General features: G+C 44.8%; 1 protein-coding gene across 5 annotated transcripts in view; it reads right to left on the bottom strand.

Annotated features, from left to right (window-relative positions):
• The window catches only part of RPP40 (ribonuclease P/MRP subunit p40), a 215,569-nt gene that overhangs the window by 147,874 nt on the left and 52,579 nt on the right, over window positions 1-15,116 (bottom strand). The window lies entirely within an intron of this gene.

Below are 15,116 nucleotides of genomic sequence, written 5' to 3'. Positions count from 1 at the left end.
CAGTAGGAATGGTAAATGCTCTGCACTGAATCTGAAGATCAAGCCCTTCATTTGGTACACTGGTACAATTACTCCTCCAAAGTTGGTCTGTGGATTTGAGTTTTTCCAAGGTTCTGAACTAGAACTCATTTTTTGTTCTGTGACTGTACAACATCAAGGACAATCGAATTCTTGTCCATGACTGCAGCTTCTAACCGCTACTGTAATAGAAATGAACAATATCACCACCCACAGCATCATGATCGGAACTAGAGGTATGCAGGACCTCTCTTAGGTTACGCATGTATTGGGCTACTGGGTATTATTTTTTTCAAAAGAAAATGCTCAACTTTTCAGCCTGAAACAATGGCAGAGATAGAAAGATGGTCTGTGCTTTTATTAATGGTCAGAAACAAAACTCCTACTATTACACTGTGCTGCTGCATATCAAATGTGTGCGTGCATTAATGAAGTGGAAAATGGTGGTACACCGAATCAAGCACAGAGGCTTCATTATTAATGTAGGAAAAGGAATCTTGGATATTACTAAGAAAATGGTAAAATGTTCAAGTGCCTAAGTGATTTAGGGACTTGAATCACTTCTTTGGAGAAGAACGATAATCCAGGGAACTACAGACCTGTCAGCCTTACCTGAGTCCCCAGAAAAACCATGGAGGGGATCCTTAAGGAATCCATTTTGAAGCACTTGGAAGAGGGGAATATGATCAGGAATAGTCAACATGGTTTCACCAAGGGCAAGTCATGCCTAACCAATCTGATTAGATTCTATGATGAGGTAACTGGCTCTGTGGACATGGGAAAGTCAGTGGATGTGCTATACCTTGACTTTAGCAAAGCTTTTGATACAGTCTCCAGCAATATTCTTGACAGCAAGTTAAGGAAATATGGATGGACTATAAGGTGGATAGAAAGCTGTCTAGATTGTTGGTCCCAACGGGTAGTGATCAATGGCTCGATGTCTGCTTGATGGTTGGTTTCAAGTGGAGTGGTCTAAGAATCAGTTCTAGGGCCAGTTTTATTCAGCATCTTCATTAATGACCTAGATGAGGGGATGGATTACACCCTCAGCAAGTTTGCAGATGACACTAAGCTAGGGGGAGAGGTAGATACATTGGAGGGCAGGGATAGTGTCCTGAGTGACCTAGATAGATTAGAGGATTGTGCCAAAAGAAATCTGATGGGGTTCAACAAGGGCAAGTGTAGAGTGCTGCACTTGGGATGGAAGAATCCAAAGCATTGTTACAGGCTGGGGATCGACTGGCTAGGTAGCAGTTCAGCAGAAAAGGACCTGGGAATTACAGTGGATGAGAAGCTGTATATGAATCAACAGTGTGCCCTTGTAGCCAAGAAGACTAATGTCATTGCATTAGGAGGAGCATTGCCAGCAGATCTAGAGAAGTGATTATTCCCCTTTATTCGATACTAGTGAGGCCACATCTGGAGTATTGTGTCCAATTCTGGGGCCCCCCTATAGAAAGGATGTGGATGCATTGGAGAGGGTCCAATGAAGGGCAATCAAAATGATTAGGGGGCTGAAGCACTTGACTTACAAGGAGAGGCTGAGGGATTTGGGCTTAGTCAGTCTGCACAAGAGAACAGTGAGTGGGGATTTAATAGCACCCTTAAACTTCCTTAAGGAAGCTTCCCAAGAGGATGGAGAGAGGCTGTTCTCAGTAGTGATGGATGACAGAACAAGGAGCAATGGTCTCAAGTTACAGTGGGGGAGGTCTAGGTTAGATATTAGGAAAAACTATTTCACTAAGAGGGTGGTGAAGTACTGGAATGGGTTACCTAGGGAGGTGGTGGAATCTCCATCCCTAGAGGTTTTTAAGTCTCGGCTTGACAAAGGCCTGGTTGGGATGATTTAGTTGTGGTTGGTCCTGATTAGGGCAGGGGGCTGGACTTGATGACCTCCTGAAGTCTCTTCCAGCCCCATGATTCTATGATTCTTTGACTTAAGTCTCTTAAGTGCCCAAGTCACTTTTGAAAGTGGAACCTACACATTTCTGAAAGTTTCATTTAAAACCATGAAGCTCCAGTGCTGGATCAGTATCAGTGTACTGCTTCTAAGACACTTTGGGGCAAGAGGCTCAAATTCGCTTCTTAGCCTGCAAGGTACCAAGCAATGATATTTATTACAGAGCCTCAGTTCTCAGCAGCCTCTGTGTCTTCTCTTAATCCTATCTGTTTAAAAAAAACAGGTCAAAACATTTATTTCTTAACCTAATTCAGATTTGAAAACATGATGATACATCAGTAATAGAAAGCATTGCTATTATTAAGCCCTGCCAATACTGTACTGAGAAATATGTTTGCTGAATTGGTTGAAATTGAAGTTCATTTTAAAAACTACTTTGGTGGGCAGTATGCAGAACACTGCTGTTAAACTCAATTTTAATAAGATTTCACCTTCTTCATTCCATCCAGCAAAAGTATGTTTAATCTGAGTCTCATGTTTTAACTGAGTCATTCTGAAGGGTTTAACATTTTAAACCAACTGTCAAACACTACTTGGGTCCTGCTGTGGATACAGGTTCTCATATTCTGACTAAGAGATGCAGGCCTTTGACTTTTGATCTGCTTTCTCCGCACTATGTCCCCACCACACACCCTTCAGTGTATACAATGAATGTACATAATCTGCCATGATACAGTAAATATCAGATCCTTTGATTCCTGATTTTCTTTTATTCTTGATAAAAAAAAGACTGCTTAAATATCCAGGTTTTAATAGGCTTTGACTCAGTAGCCACTGCAATTTAGTTGCTTTGAAAGCTATGCCTTGCCAATGTTCTCTCATTTGAAAAAGACTGATTCTTTTTATTCACTGCTTGGAACATTTGTATAAAAGTATAACAAGCCAGCAGAATGGCTGCCAGAATAGTAAACTGAACTGTACAAGATTTTTTCCATTTAGTCTTATGTTCTTTATGCTTTTTAATAGCCTCTTTTGATAGTAGAAAACTTTTAACTTTATAATATTTTAAGAATAAAATCTCTTGTTCTCCCCAAAGAGGGTTTTGTATGTGTTCTTTAGAGATTTAAAAGAGAATATGCAATATAGGAACTGGAGTCCCGGTTTTCATAATGATTCAATGATGATATGTGGGAGATGCCAGGCCTCCATAAGAACCTGTGGGTCACTATAATGGTAGCTATCTTGTTGTTTTAGTTGTCTTCTGACATATGTTCAAACTAGTGAATAAAAAGAATCAATTTAGAAGCAATATTTTTCAAATGAGAGAACTTTGGTAATACACTTCAGGATTCCAAAGAACTAAAATTACTATGATTACTAAGTCAAAAGGCCATAAAATCCTGGGAGATCTGTTTCTGTATCACTGAAATCAGTGAAAGTTTTGCCACCGATTTTCACTGATCAGGGAACAAGCTTTGGATGTTTAATCTACCTTCTCATCTTTCAGGATGGAGTCCTTGGAGAACTCGTGACTCTTCACTCTCCTCTTTCATTCCTCCCCCACCAAATCCAACCCTTCACTAAGTCCTGCTGTTGCTTTTTCAAAATGTCCACTTTGCAAAAGTTGCTCAGATATTACAATGCTGGTATAAATGCTCTCCCCCGCCTCCAAATCATTAGCTCTAGTGTCCCAACTGCTAAAATGGTTGGATTATCCTTCACCTTGGTTAGCATAACTCTTTTCTCTATCCTCCATGACTTTCACCTTGGCCCAAAATACCATTGTTAAAATCTTCCTCTGTCTGATCTGACCACTTACTAAATAGAGGCGAGGAACCTTTTTGGGTCAGGGGCCGCTGACCCACAGAAAAATTAGTCGGGGGCCACACAAGTGAGAAGCAAAAACAAAAAACAAAGAAACCCTCCTTGACATAGCCCCTGACCGAGGACAAAGACACATTCTTCCATTGGCCCACATTCCCCCTTACACATGAGAGTCTGTGGGTCCCAGGTTAGTGTGCTCCATTCCCACGGTGGGGCAATGAGGGGAGGATTGGAGCACCAATTCAGGCCCCCGAATGCTGGGGGGGAGGGGAGAGTCCTGAGCCTTGGGGGCCAGATCTAGGCAAGCTGGGCCCCCGGCCCCCAGGCCAGAGGTTCCCCATTCCTGTACTAATTCCTATATTTCCTCTCTGCCTCTTACCAAATCAAATTCAAAGCTACTCGTGTAAAGTGACTTAGATCATTTTGATATTCCCTACTCCCCTTCTCTGCTCCTTCAAAAATCAAAACCTCCTTTTGGTCATCAGTAATAGTCTCCCTCTTTCACTCCTAAACCACTCCCCATGTCCTCGCTTACGCATTTGTTGTTCTAGTTTTATTTAGACTGGGGTGGGGAATCTTTTTTGGGTCAAGGGCAATTGACTCTCAGAGAAATCAGTCGGGGCTACACCCAAGTGAGGAAACAAAAGAACCCCTCACTGATGTGGTCCATAACTGAGGAGAAAGACACTCCCCACATTCTCCTCACTCACTAGAGCCTAAGGGGTAGAGCTTAGTAGATTTTGTGTGCTCCAGCCCTGCAGTGACACAGCGAGGAGTTGTGGGGGGAGCACAGAGCACCAACACCAGCTCCTCAATGCTAGGGGAGAGGATCCTGAGCCTTGGGGGACAAATCGAGTCAAGCTGGGGGCAGCATGTGATCCCCGGGCCTGAGGTTTCTCCCTCCTGATTTAGATGGTCAGATCTTTAAGAGAATTAATGCTTTCTCTTGCTATGTGTAAAGAACTATTTAAATCCATAACATTATAAATGATGAATAAATAACAAAATAATGAGTAATACTTTCTTATGAGACATTAAGAACCCTGAACTTCAATCTTATCAGGTGTGTAAGAAGAACTATGTAAGATTAGAAAGGAAGGCAGTACCTGCTTCATTGGCATTATTTTTCTTCCTACTTTGTGCTGAGTATTATCTTATCAATTTTTCAACCTTCACCTCTTCCCCCCATTTATTTTTTTCCCATTCTTATTAGACATGTCTGTAATTTGAAAGTTATCCTTTGAGCAGTCTGTAAAACAGCCAGGTCTCTCTCACTCAGATGATTGTCATATGTGCAGCTTATTACATACAGCATGAAGCTAGTGGAGATAGAAGAGAGAATGGATGGTTTTAAGATACCAGACTGGGACTTTAAAGATCTTGGTTCATTCTCAACCCTGCCAGAAGCATCTTGTGTGACCTCAGGCAAGTCCCTTGAGCCCCAACACAGAAAAGCAGTTAAACATACCGTATGTTTAATCTTCAGCATCAATGCGATATCTCACGTGCTTAAAGTTAATCTTACATGCTTCTCTGGATCAAGTGCTAAGTCTCGCGTTGCCTCATTTCCTATGTTTACAGTAGGAATAATACTTTCTTTTGCCCAATCTTTGTTTCATCTAGTTTGTAATCTCTTTAAGACTGGAACTGTCTCCCACCATGTTTATGTGTAGCATTTAGCACAATGAGTTCCCAGTCTTGGTTGGAGCCTTTAAGTCTTCTTCATTCCTCATAATAGTACATAATGTATATGGCAAAACCCATCCTACTGCCATTTCGATGGACTGGTTCTTTAATGTTATTATACAGTACATGCATTTACATACCAATTTTTGGACCTCTTCCCACACAGCTCATACAAATCACTCCAAAGCAATTTCCATTATGTCAAATTGCTTAAAGAGACTCTTAAATCTCTAATGTATGTAGTGCACCATTGGCGTGATTTATTATTGATATTCCACTGTTATAACTTGACAATTAAGAAATATTGATAAATGTAAACACATTATTGATGTCAATTAAAAAAAGCACATGATTGATTAACCTCCCAGAGGTGCACTGGGCACAAGCAGTTAGCGAGTAATGACCATCAATAAGTATTCACTACAGAGAAATGCACAGGGAAATTAGGTTGCTGGGAGACAAAAGGTACTTTTGATCCAAATTAAAATAATTTAAACAGACAAGGTGAGCATGGGGCCAACATTAAAAATAAGCAAATCACAAACAAGGTACTGTAGTATTAACAAGAGGCTAACTGATCAGGTCACATGGTGCTCTGATTACAAACATATAACCTGACAAAACAGGTAAGTAACGCAGATCAAGGTACTTGATATGCAGTCAGCACACAGAAACAATAGACTGTGAGCATATTATTATTATTATTATTATTATTATTGTTATTCAGCAGTAATGTTTGAGTCCGAGACATGGACCAGGACACCACTGTGCCAGGTGCTGTCCAAAAGGCAGTAAAAAATCCCTGCTCCCAAGAGCTTATACATATTGTGTGCACACATGTGCATATTTACATTCACTGTGCACACACAACTATAGTATATTTGTGTACTTACCTAGCTCGTCACGGACCCATAATAACTGTTCACATTCCATAAGTGAACTCACCACATAGATATATACAGTGTATACACAGAATATAAATGTGACTCAACTAATTTTGACTCCTTTAGTCTTTGGAGTTTTTTAAAACTGCTTTTAGAAATAAGGCACTGGCCTAATATCATCCATCAAGGTGAAGGGCACTGCAGCTATTTGCTTGTAATGACCAAAGAAAAGAGCACTCCTCAATAGATGCAGAGCTGAAAAGAGCAGCAATGTAGCATTACCCAGGAGATTGTGTAAGTATTAATTAAAACTTTCTCCTCTTCTACAAGTTACTTGGAAGAGAGTCTTCCTTGGTTAAAATTTCAAAGGTCAGAGACTGACATACAGATATTAAAAACTGATGGCTTTCTTCCCCAGACCTCAACCTTCATGACAATGGAAAATTAGTGAAAACACATTTGATTTCTTTCCTACCCCCAGTAATATAGCACATACTCTTTCTTTTCTGCTTTAAGAACAGCCACAGCTAACATATGACAGATTAAACAGCATTTGAATTGGTATATACATTAAAAAAATACAACAAAGAAGGGTGATCATCAAGATTGATTTGTTAGATCGCGCTTTATGGAAAAATACTGCCAAAATAAAGCTTCTTTTAATTGAAACCTAACTAACTATATAGCCTGCCTAAAATTTGTATTAAAGGACAGATGAGACACTGTGTAAAAACCACAGAAGACAAGTTGTCTGTGATGGATAAGAGGAGTGCTGGCCAGCACTCATTGACTAAAGGGTTAAACTCGGGTAGTAGCAGCGATGTTGGCAGAAAGCCAATGGGAAAGACTGATGAAATCTGAATTGCGTAGATACCTAGCTGCTTCTTTCTTTGTGTGAATTCTAAGTTAAAGGCTTGAGGGAGCAATTTGCAATCATCAGGACTACCATGCCGCCAAGGAATTTGGGGCATGTAAGTGGACTGGACCATGAAGGGATTGTGAGTCAATAAGGGGAAAATGTATATTTAGTCATGATCATAGAATCATAGGGTATTTTTCTTTGTGTTGGTTGTTTGGTTAAACTTCTCAGTGTGAATTTCATGTATCTTCACTTCCCTACTCACCATATTAAAGCTACAGCCCAAAGAGATTGTTTCTTTGTGTTTTGATCTGTTCTTTTCTCCAGGTACATCTACACTGCACAGCTATTTCAGGATACCACAGGTATCCCAAAATAGCTATCCCGTGTCTACACAAGCCATCCGTTATTTCAAAATATTTTTTGAAATAACAGGTGCACTGTTTCACCATCCTGGTAAACCTCATTGCATGAGAGATAAGGGCTGGCTTGAAATACAGGCAGTCCCCGAGTTACGCGGATCCGACTTATGTCGGATCCACAGATACGAACGGGGATTTTCTCGCCCGGGAGGACTGGAGCGGCGGGACGCCTGGTCCTGCCGCCCGCCTCCTCCGGAGCGAGAAAAGCTGCTCCCCGTCTCCCTGGTCTGCTGCGGGAGCCAGCAGACCAGGGAGACGGGGAGCAAAGCGGCCCAGGACCCGGGGCTGGACCCCCGGCGCTTCCAGCTGATCTGGAAGCGCCAGGGGTCCTGCGCTGCTTTGATCAGCGTCTCTCTGGTCTGCAGACCAGGGAGACGCTGAACAAAGCCGCGCAGGACCCGGGTCCGGACCCCCGGCGCTTCCAGCTGATCTGGAAGCGCCGCGGGTCCGGCCCCGGGTCCTCCGCCGCTTTGCTCCGCGTCTCTCTGGTCTGCTGGGGGGGACGCAGCTAGTGCCCCCCTCAGCAGACCAGGGAGATGTGGAGCAAAGCCCGGGGCCTGTGGTAGAGCAGGTGGGGCACTGCTGGTTGGTCCCACAGCACCTCTCTTTGGCGCTACTGGACCAACCCGGCAGCACCCCAGCTACTCTGCCCCAGGAGTCCTGATTCAGCCGCTGCTGATCAGTTTCAGCAGTGGCTGAATCAGGACGCCTGGGGCAGAGCAGCTGGGGTGCTGCTGGGTTGGTCCAGTAGCGCCGAGGAGCGGCCGCGCTACTGGACCAACCCAGCAGCACCCGAGCTGCTCTGCCCCAGGCGTCCCCAAGTTAGCCGCTGCTGAAACTGACCAGCGGCTGACTACAGGAAGCCCGAGGCAGAGTTGCTCTGCCCCGGGCTTCCTGGAATCAGCTGCTGATCAGTTTCAGCAGCAGCTGACTTGGGGACGCCTGGGGTTCTTAAGTTGAATCTGTATGTAAGTCAGAACTGGCGTCCAGATTCAGCGGCTGAATCTGGATGCCAGTTCCGACTTACATACAGATTCAACTTAAGAACAAACCTACAGTCCCTATCTTGTACGTAACCCGGGGACTGCCTGTACCATGTTATTTCGAAATTTGGTGCTGTGTAGACATGCCAAATTTCAAAATGAGCTATTTTGAAAGATTCAAGATAAGAAACGCAAATTACGTTATCTTATTTGGAGTTTAGGGAGCTGCGTAGATGCACCCTCAGTTGCTCTGTAACACCTAGCAACCAAGTATACTTTATCAAGTATATCCTTTTTGTTTTGTTAATAAAATCACCCGTTTTAAGGAGATGATTTGATTCTTGTGTCCTAGAAGGTAACAGGAGGTCTCTGTGTACCTGCATCGACTGAGAAGTCAGCTATCAAGAGACATAGTTTGTTTTCTGTACTTTTTGTTTCTTTTTCCAAGCTCTTTTGTGGTAGAAGATCTTGGGGTACCCCAGGGAAGGAAATCAAGTGTTCCTTCCTGTTTTTTTGAGGGTTTTTAAAAATCACTTGATGGTGGCAGCCTATCTTCCAGAGCCAGTGCATCTGTGACTCTGGGGAGTTTTTTTGTAAGCAGAGCCAATAGAGGCAAGGTATTTAAGGCCTTTGGCTGGCCCCCACCTTCTACACTTGGAGTGCCAGCATGGGGAACAGCTCTGACATTTGTCTGACCTAGAGATTATACACAGGCGAAAATTTTACACAAAGAGTGAACAGAAAAAATGAGAAGGTTCTGTCTCTTTTACAGACATTGCTTAATGTGGATTTCATACAAGAAATTAACTTTGTACTGAGATTTCAAAGAAAAACACTGGCAGTTAGGCCAAGTCTACACTGACACTTTATAGTCAACCCCAGCCCTCCAAGTGCAGCAAATTACAGTGCTATAAAGTGTCAGCATGAAACAGGCTGTAACATTGGGAGCATGGAGGTGGTTTACACAGAGCAAACCACCCTTAAAAAAAAAAAAAAAGAAAGAAAGAAATTACAAGTACCCCCAGTACCTACAGTTTTCAGACACAACATTTTTTTCTACCATTGCCACATATTTGTTTAAACAACTTAATCGTAGCCGGACAGGCGATGAAATTTTGGGTGTAAAAAGTACAAAAATAATAAAGCACTGTAAAACTCAAAACAAAAATTCAGTTTTCTCCAACTTTCAGTTGTGTTGACAAACTCCGCAAACTTCTCTCAAGTACCCCGAGAGTCCTTGGACCACTGGTTGAGAAACACTGACAGAGTACTAGTGCTGTGCTTCCAGCACTCAAACCGTGGCCACACTAGGAAAAAAAAAAAGCGGACGTTCACAATAACAAGTGGAAGTTCAGGAGTGATACAATACAGCCCCAGAAAATATGAGGCCCTGAATAAATGCATTTTAAATCTGATTCTGGAAAGAAGCATCTTTGATCAACTGACGATATTACCAGGTTTGAGCCCACCTTCTTTCAGTTTAAAAAAAAAAAAAAAAAAAAGACCTCTCCCACCCTGAAACAAAACAAAATAAACCCCACTTTATCAGAAGAAAAACAGAGCAAATTCCATTTTTCCAGCAAACACTTAAAATAATAAAAAAAATTAAAAAGTTTAAATAAAAGTTAACAATCCAGTTCTGGTTTTTAAGTGGCCCCATATCTATAACTCACCTCAACACCCTAAGAAGTGAACTTTCTTATACAATGTTTTATCAAAAATATATGATTAGAAAATGAAGATCAGGTCAGATTCATTTCAGATATGAATATAACTTATAATATAAATATGAGCCTTACGCAAATGCTTTTTTAATCCAGTAGCAACAAAAACAAATCACCATCATGCCTCTTTCTTCTTGGGTAAGCTTGGGAGTTGACTTATGATTGATAAATCCAAAATCCTCTCAAACACTGTACTATGCAGCAGGGCTAGTCCCTCTCGCTCACCAGGCATCAAAAGATGAGAATGTTCAGCTTTAAGCTGGACACAGTTCAACATTAGAAATCCAGCTTTAATAAATCACAGCCACCAATGCCAATATAAGTCTGAATAGCCAGATTAAAATCTGGTACAAACATAATGAACTGTATTGAACAGGAGTTATTTCTACCTACTATTTCTCTACAAAGTTTTATATGTAAATGGAGTTATGAGTGCAACTCCCACAGGTGGTTTCATTTGGAATAATCCAGTTGAAGTGCAGCTGCAGTGGAAGGCTGGAAGCATGCATTTATATGCATCTTGGGACTGGATACACCAAAGTAGGAAGTACAAGGGGATAGCAGGTAGACAATCTTACCACCCAAAAGTAGAAATGTCCCTATTTTGAGGACTGTAGCACACCAGGGTTCTGGGAGGGGTTCCTCTCCCTCCTGATCAGTGGGTGGCAACTCCGTGTCACTGCACCCCTGCATAGATTCTCTTTGGGAAATCAGCTGTACTGGGCTTCCGCCTCAGGTCAGTCCACAGTCACTAAGTCAAGAACTCGAGCTTTGTTCGGGCCACATCTCCAATTAATTATGCTGAGCCCTCACTGTGGACACACTACAATAGTCCTGGGGCTCAGGCCTATGGTCAGGATGAGCCAACAGTGGCTAGGTATCAGCCCAGGCTCTGGGTGGGCAACACACAGTTTGGAAATACAGGTCCAGGCCTTGGTTCAGGGTGGGGCAGCAAACAAACAGTTCTCGGGTAACAGTCAGTAGCAAAGTTCCCTGTAAGCTGCGTGGCCACACAGCTGTTTTCTGAACCCTGCTCAGAGGTTCAGAGCTCCTTCACAGGCAGGGACTTCAGCTAACTGGTGGGGGAAGAGGTGTCTCAGCTTAAGGGAGCTGCTGCACACTTGAAATGGAAGAGCTCTCAAAGCAGATAAGATAGGGTATGTCTACACTACCACCCTAGTTCAAACTAGGGTGGTTAATGTAGGCAACCGGCGTTGCAAATGAAGCCCGGGATTTGAATTTCCCGGGCTTCATTTGCATATTGCCGGGCGCCCCCATTTTTAAATGTCCGCTAGTTCAGACTCTGTGCCCGCGGCTACACGCGGCACGGACTAGGTAGTTCGGATTAGGCTTCCTATTCTGAACTACTGGTACACCTCGTTCCACAAGGAGTAACGGTAGTTCAGAATAGGAAGCCTAATCCGAACTACCTAGTTCGTGCCGCGTATAGCCGCGGGCACAGAGTCTGAACTAGCGGAAATTTAAAAATGGGGGCGCCCGGCAATATGCAAATGAAGCTCGGGAAATTCAAATCCCGGGCTTCATTTGCAACTCCGGTTGCCTACATTAACCACCCTAGTTCGAACTAGGGTGGTAGTGTAGACATATCCATAAGGAGGGAATAAGTGGTGGGGGAAGGAGGAGGGAGGAAGGCAGTGAGGAATTGGCTGGGGGAGAGGAGTTTGGAGAGTCCTGTCTGCGGGAGGCGAGAGAGAGGCAGAGACAGGAACAGAAACCCAGCACTCTCCTCAAGCCTCCTGGGCTGGGAAGGGGAAGGTAAGGGGCTGACTGCATGGGGTAGGTGGGAATCGAGTAGGTAGGGGAAACACGGGGTGGGTGGATGCTGGCATCTGTGCAGTGAGGTGAAGGCAGGGGGGAGTTTGTTTGGGGTGTCTTGACTCACTTGTTGCAGTTCTATCTGGCTGGCTGGCTTAGGGAGGGCGGGGGGAAGCGGGCTGCATGGGTGTGTGTGTGTGTGTGCGTGCGCGCGCACGCACACGCGCTAGGAGGACATTTGCATGATTACATTTCAAACAAAGTGTACATAGGTGTTAATGGCTTACGGTAAGAAAGAAAAAGATTCTTTTAACAGAACTTTTCGGAGTGTTGCAGACATCTAAAACTCTGATATTAATTATTTTTTTAAATCCTGTGTTACCAAGTAATCTATGGTATATTGTATTGCATTAAGGCCAGATCTTTGCTATGTGATAGTGTTCTGTCTCTTATGAAGTAGCAAGTACTAAGTGTGATGCTAGCTTTATAGGATGAAACCTTATTTGCAAGCTCTTTGAAACATGCACCTGCCTACAAACCATGAAGCCTCGTGTTCTTTGTTTTGGGGCTTCTACTCTTTGAGTTGGTGATCCACACAAGGTGAAAGTTTCAAACCAGCAGAACTTTTATCTGTTTTTACAGCATGGATCCTAAACATTCCCCAAACTATAAGCGTTAGTATATACAGTAAACTTCCGATAATCCGGCACCTTTAGGACCTAGGGGTTGCTGGATTATCAAATATGCTGGATTATCAGAAGGGGAGGCTATGAGGGATCTAGGGTGGGGTGGGGAGGATGCCACCCCAGACTCCTCATATCCCCCCCTTCCGATAGTCCAGCTCTGCCCCAGGTGTTCCTGATTCAGCTGCTGCTGGTCAGTTTCAGCAGCGGCTGAATCGGGGACGCCTGCAGCAGAGCAGCTGGAGTGCTGCTGGGTTGGTCCAGTAGCACCGACTCTTAGCGCTGAGAGACCAACCCGGCAGCACCCCAGCTGCTCTTGGGGACGCCTGGGGCAGAGCAGCAGGGGTGCTGCCGGGTTGGTCCCTCAGCGCCGCTCCTTGGCGCTACTAGACCAACCCGGCAGCACCCCAGCTGCTCTGCCCCAGGTGTCCCCAAGTCAGCCGCTGCTGATACTGATCAGCGGCTGACTCCAGGCAGCCAGAGGCAGAGCTGCTCTGCCCCGGGCTTCCTGGAGTCAGCCGCTGGTCAGTTTCAACAGCGCGTGAATCGGGACGCCTGGGACAGAGCAGCTGGGGCGCTGCCGGGTTAGTCCAGTAGCGCTGCGGGGACCAACCTGGCAGCACCCCAGCTGCTCTGTCCCAGGTTTACCCAAGTCAGCTGCTGCTGAAACTGATCAGGGGCTGATTCCAGGAAGCCGGGGCAGAGCAGCTCTGCCTCCGGCTTCCTGGAGTCAGCCGCTGGTCAGTTTTAGCAGCGGCTGAATCGGGGAAGCTGGGGGCAGAGCAGCTCCAAGGTCCGGCTGCCCGGAGCACTTCCGGGTTCCTGATGGTGCCGGATCATCAGGAGTGCCAGACCATCAGATGCCGGACGATTGGAGTTTTACTGTAGCCTTTTACTCTTCTTTCCATTATCACAAAATAAGCAGCAGCGTTGGGCACCCAAAAATCTGGGGCACGACTGGATCTTAATGTGCACTCACCAGGCTCTTCCTATCTCTGTTTTGTGGCTCTGCTTCCTCCCTAGAGAATCTAGTTAACTTAAAAAGGGGAAAGCCTTCCAGAGCGAATAGCAGAACACTAAACCTATGAAAGAGCCTTTCAAGTGGTAATGAAGCCATTTAATAGGCAATTGCCAAACACAGCTATATACTGTTTTTTTCTGAATTTACTATGTTAGTCTATAGGACCTTAGTTTAAAATTTGCTTTAAAAATATTTCATTAGTGTGTTGCTAAAGATTATAAAATCACATCGCCAAAAAATTCTTATTCCCTCTCCAGGGGTGACTAGTGAGGAGGGACACAGCAGGGAGGGGAGAGGGTCTACCCTCCACGTGACCTATCCCCCACGTGACTCCTCACTGCACCACACTTCCCTCTGCTCCAGGTCCCACCTCTCTCTTCCTCTTCCTAACCCTTGCTCTGCCCTCACTCTGCCTCTTCCTCCAATACCCCCTCACCTGAGTGATGCAGCCCAGGGGACTTCTAGGGCTGGGAGTCTGGGACTGGCAGCAGTGGTTGGGTCTGAGGAGGAGAGGGGAGGAAGTAGAGTGATGTGACTCTAGCTCACTCTGCTTTCCTGACTGTCACTCTCATTCCCACCAGTGAGTGCGGGGGTGATCCCGTTCCCTCACCCAAGTAATGCGGCAAGAGTTGGAGTAGAGTCAGTTAAGGCCACGTAGCTCCGCTTCCCTTTACTGCTGCCAGTGAATGCAGAGGAGATGGGCAACTGCTGCTGCTGGTGGCAGCAGGCCCGTCTTCCCCAGTCCCCTGGGCCTGCCGGCTGCTGGTCCCTTGCTTCTCTCATTCACGGAGTTTGGGGACATTTACATCTTTATGTCCCTATGGTGCATTGCCCCAAAGATATTATGTAATTTTACAACTGTCATACAAGAGGGAGAAAAACCACCCCTAGATGTTTGTTTTATCTATAGCTTAGAATTAAAATTTCTAACAACAAAGTTTCATGATCCAGGTACTGTTGCTAAGTGCATTCTGCCTCTCATGATTGGTAGTCTAAGTCAGGGGCTTTCAAACTTTTTTTTTCTCATGACCCAGTTGAAGAAAATTGTTGATGCCTACAACCCAACATAAATTGACTAAAGTGTGGCCTCCAGAGTGGACTGAGCGCTTCAGCTTTGGGAGGAGGTCAAAGGGGCAGGAGAGGCTTACTTCGAGCTGCTCCCGGTCAGTGGTACAGTGGGGTGCTAAGGCAGGCTTCCTGCCTGTCCTGGCATTGCAGATCATGCTGTGCAGCAGAAGCAGCCAGCAGCAGGTTCCCAGCCAATGGGAGTGCAGAGATAGTGCTCAGGACAAGGGCAGTGTGTGGAGCCCTGTGCACTCTTCCCACTAGTGTAAGT

This window comes from Pelodiscus sinensis, chromosome 2, assembly GCF_049634645.1.
Source record: "Pelodiscus sinensis isolate JC-2024 chromosome 2, ASM4963464v1, whole genome shotgun sequence".
NCBI classification, from domain to species: domain Eukaryota; kingdom Metazoa; phylum Chordata; order Testudines; family Trionychidae; genus Pelodiscus; species Pelodiscus sinensis.
Note: the sequence above shows the minus strand (reverse complement) of the source record. Positions and strands in the feature narration are given on the sequence as shown.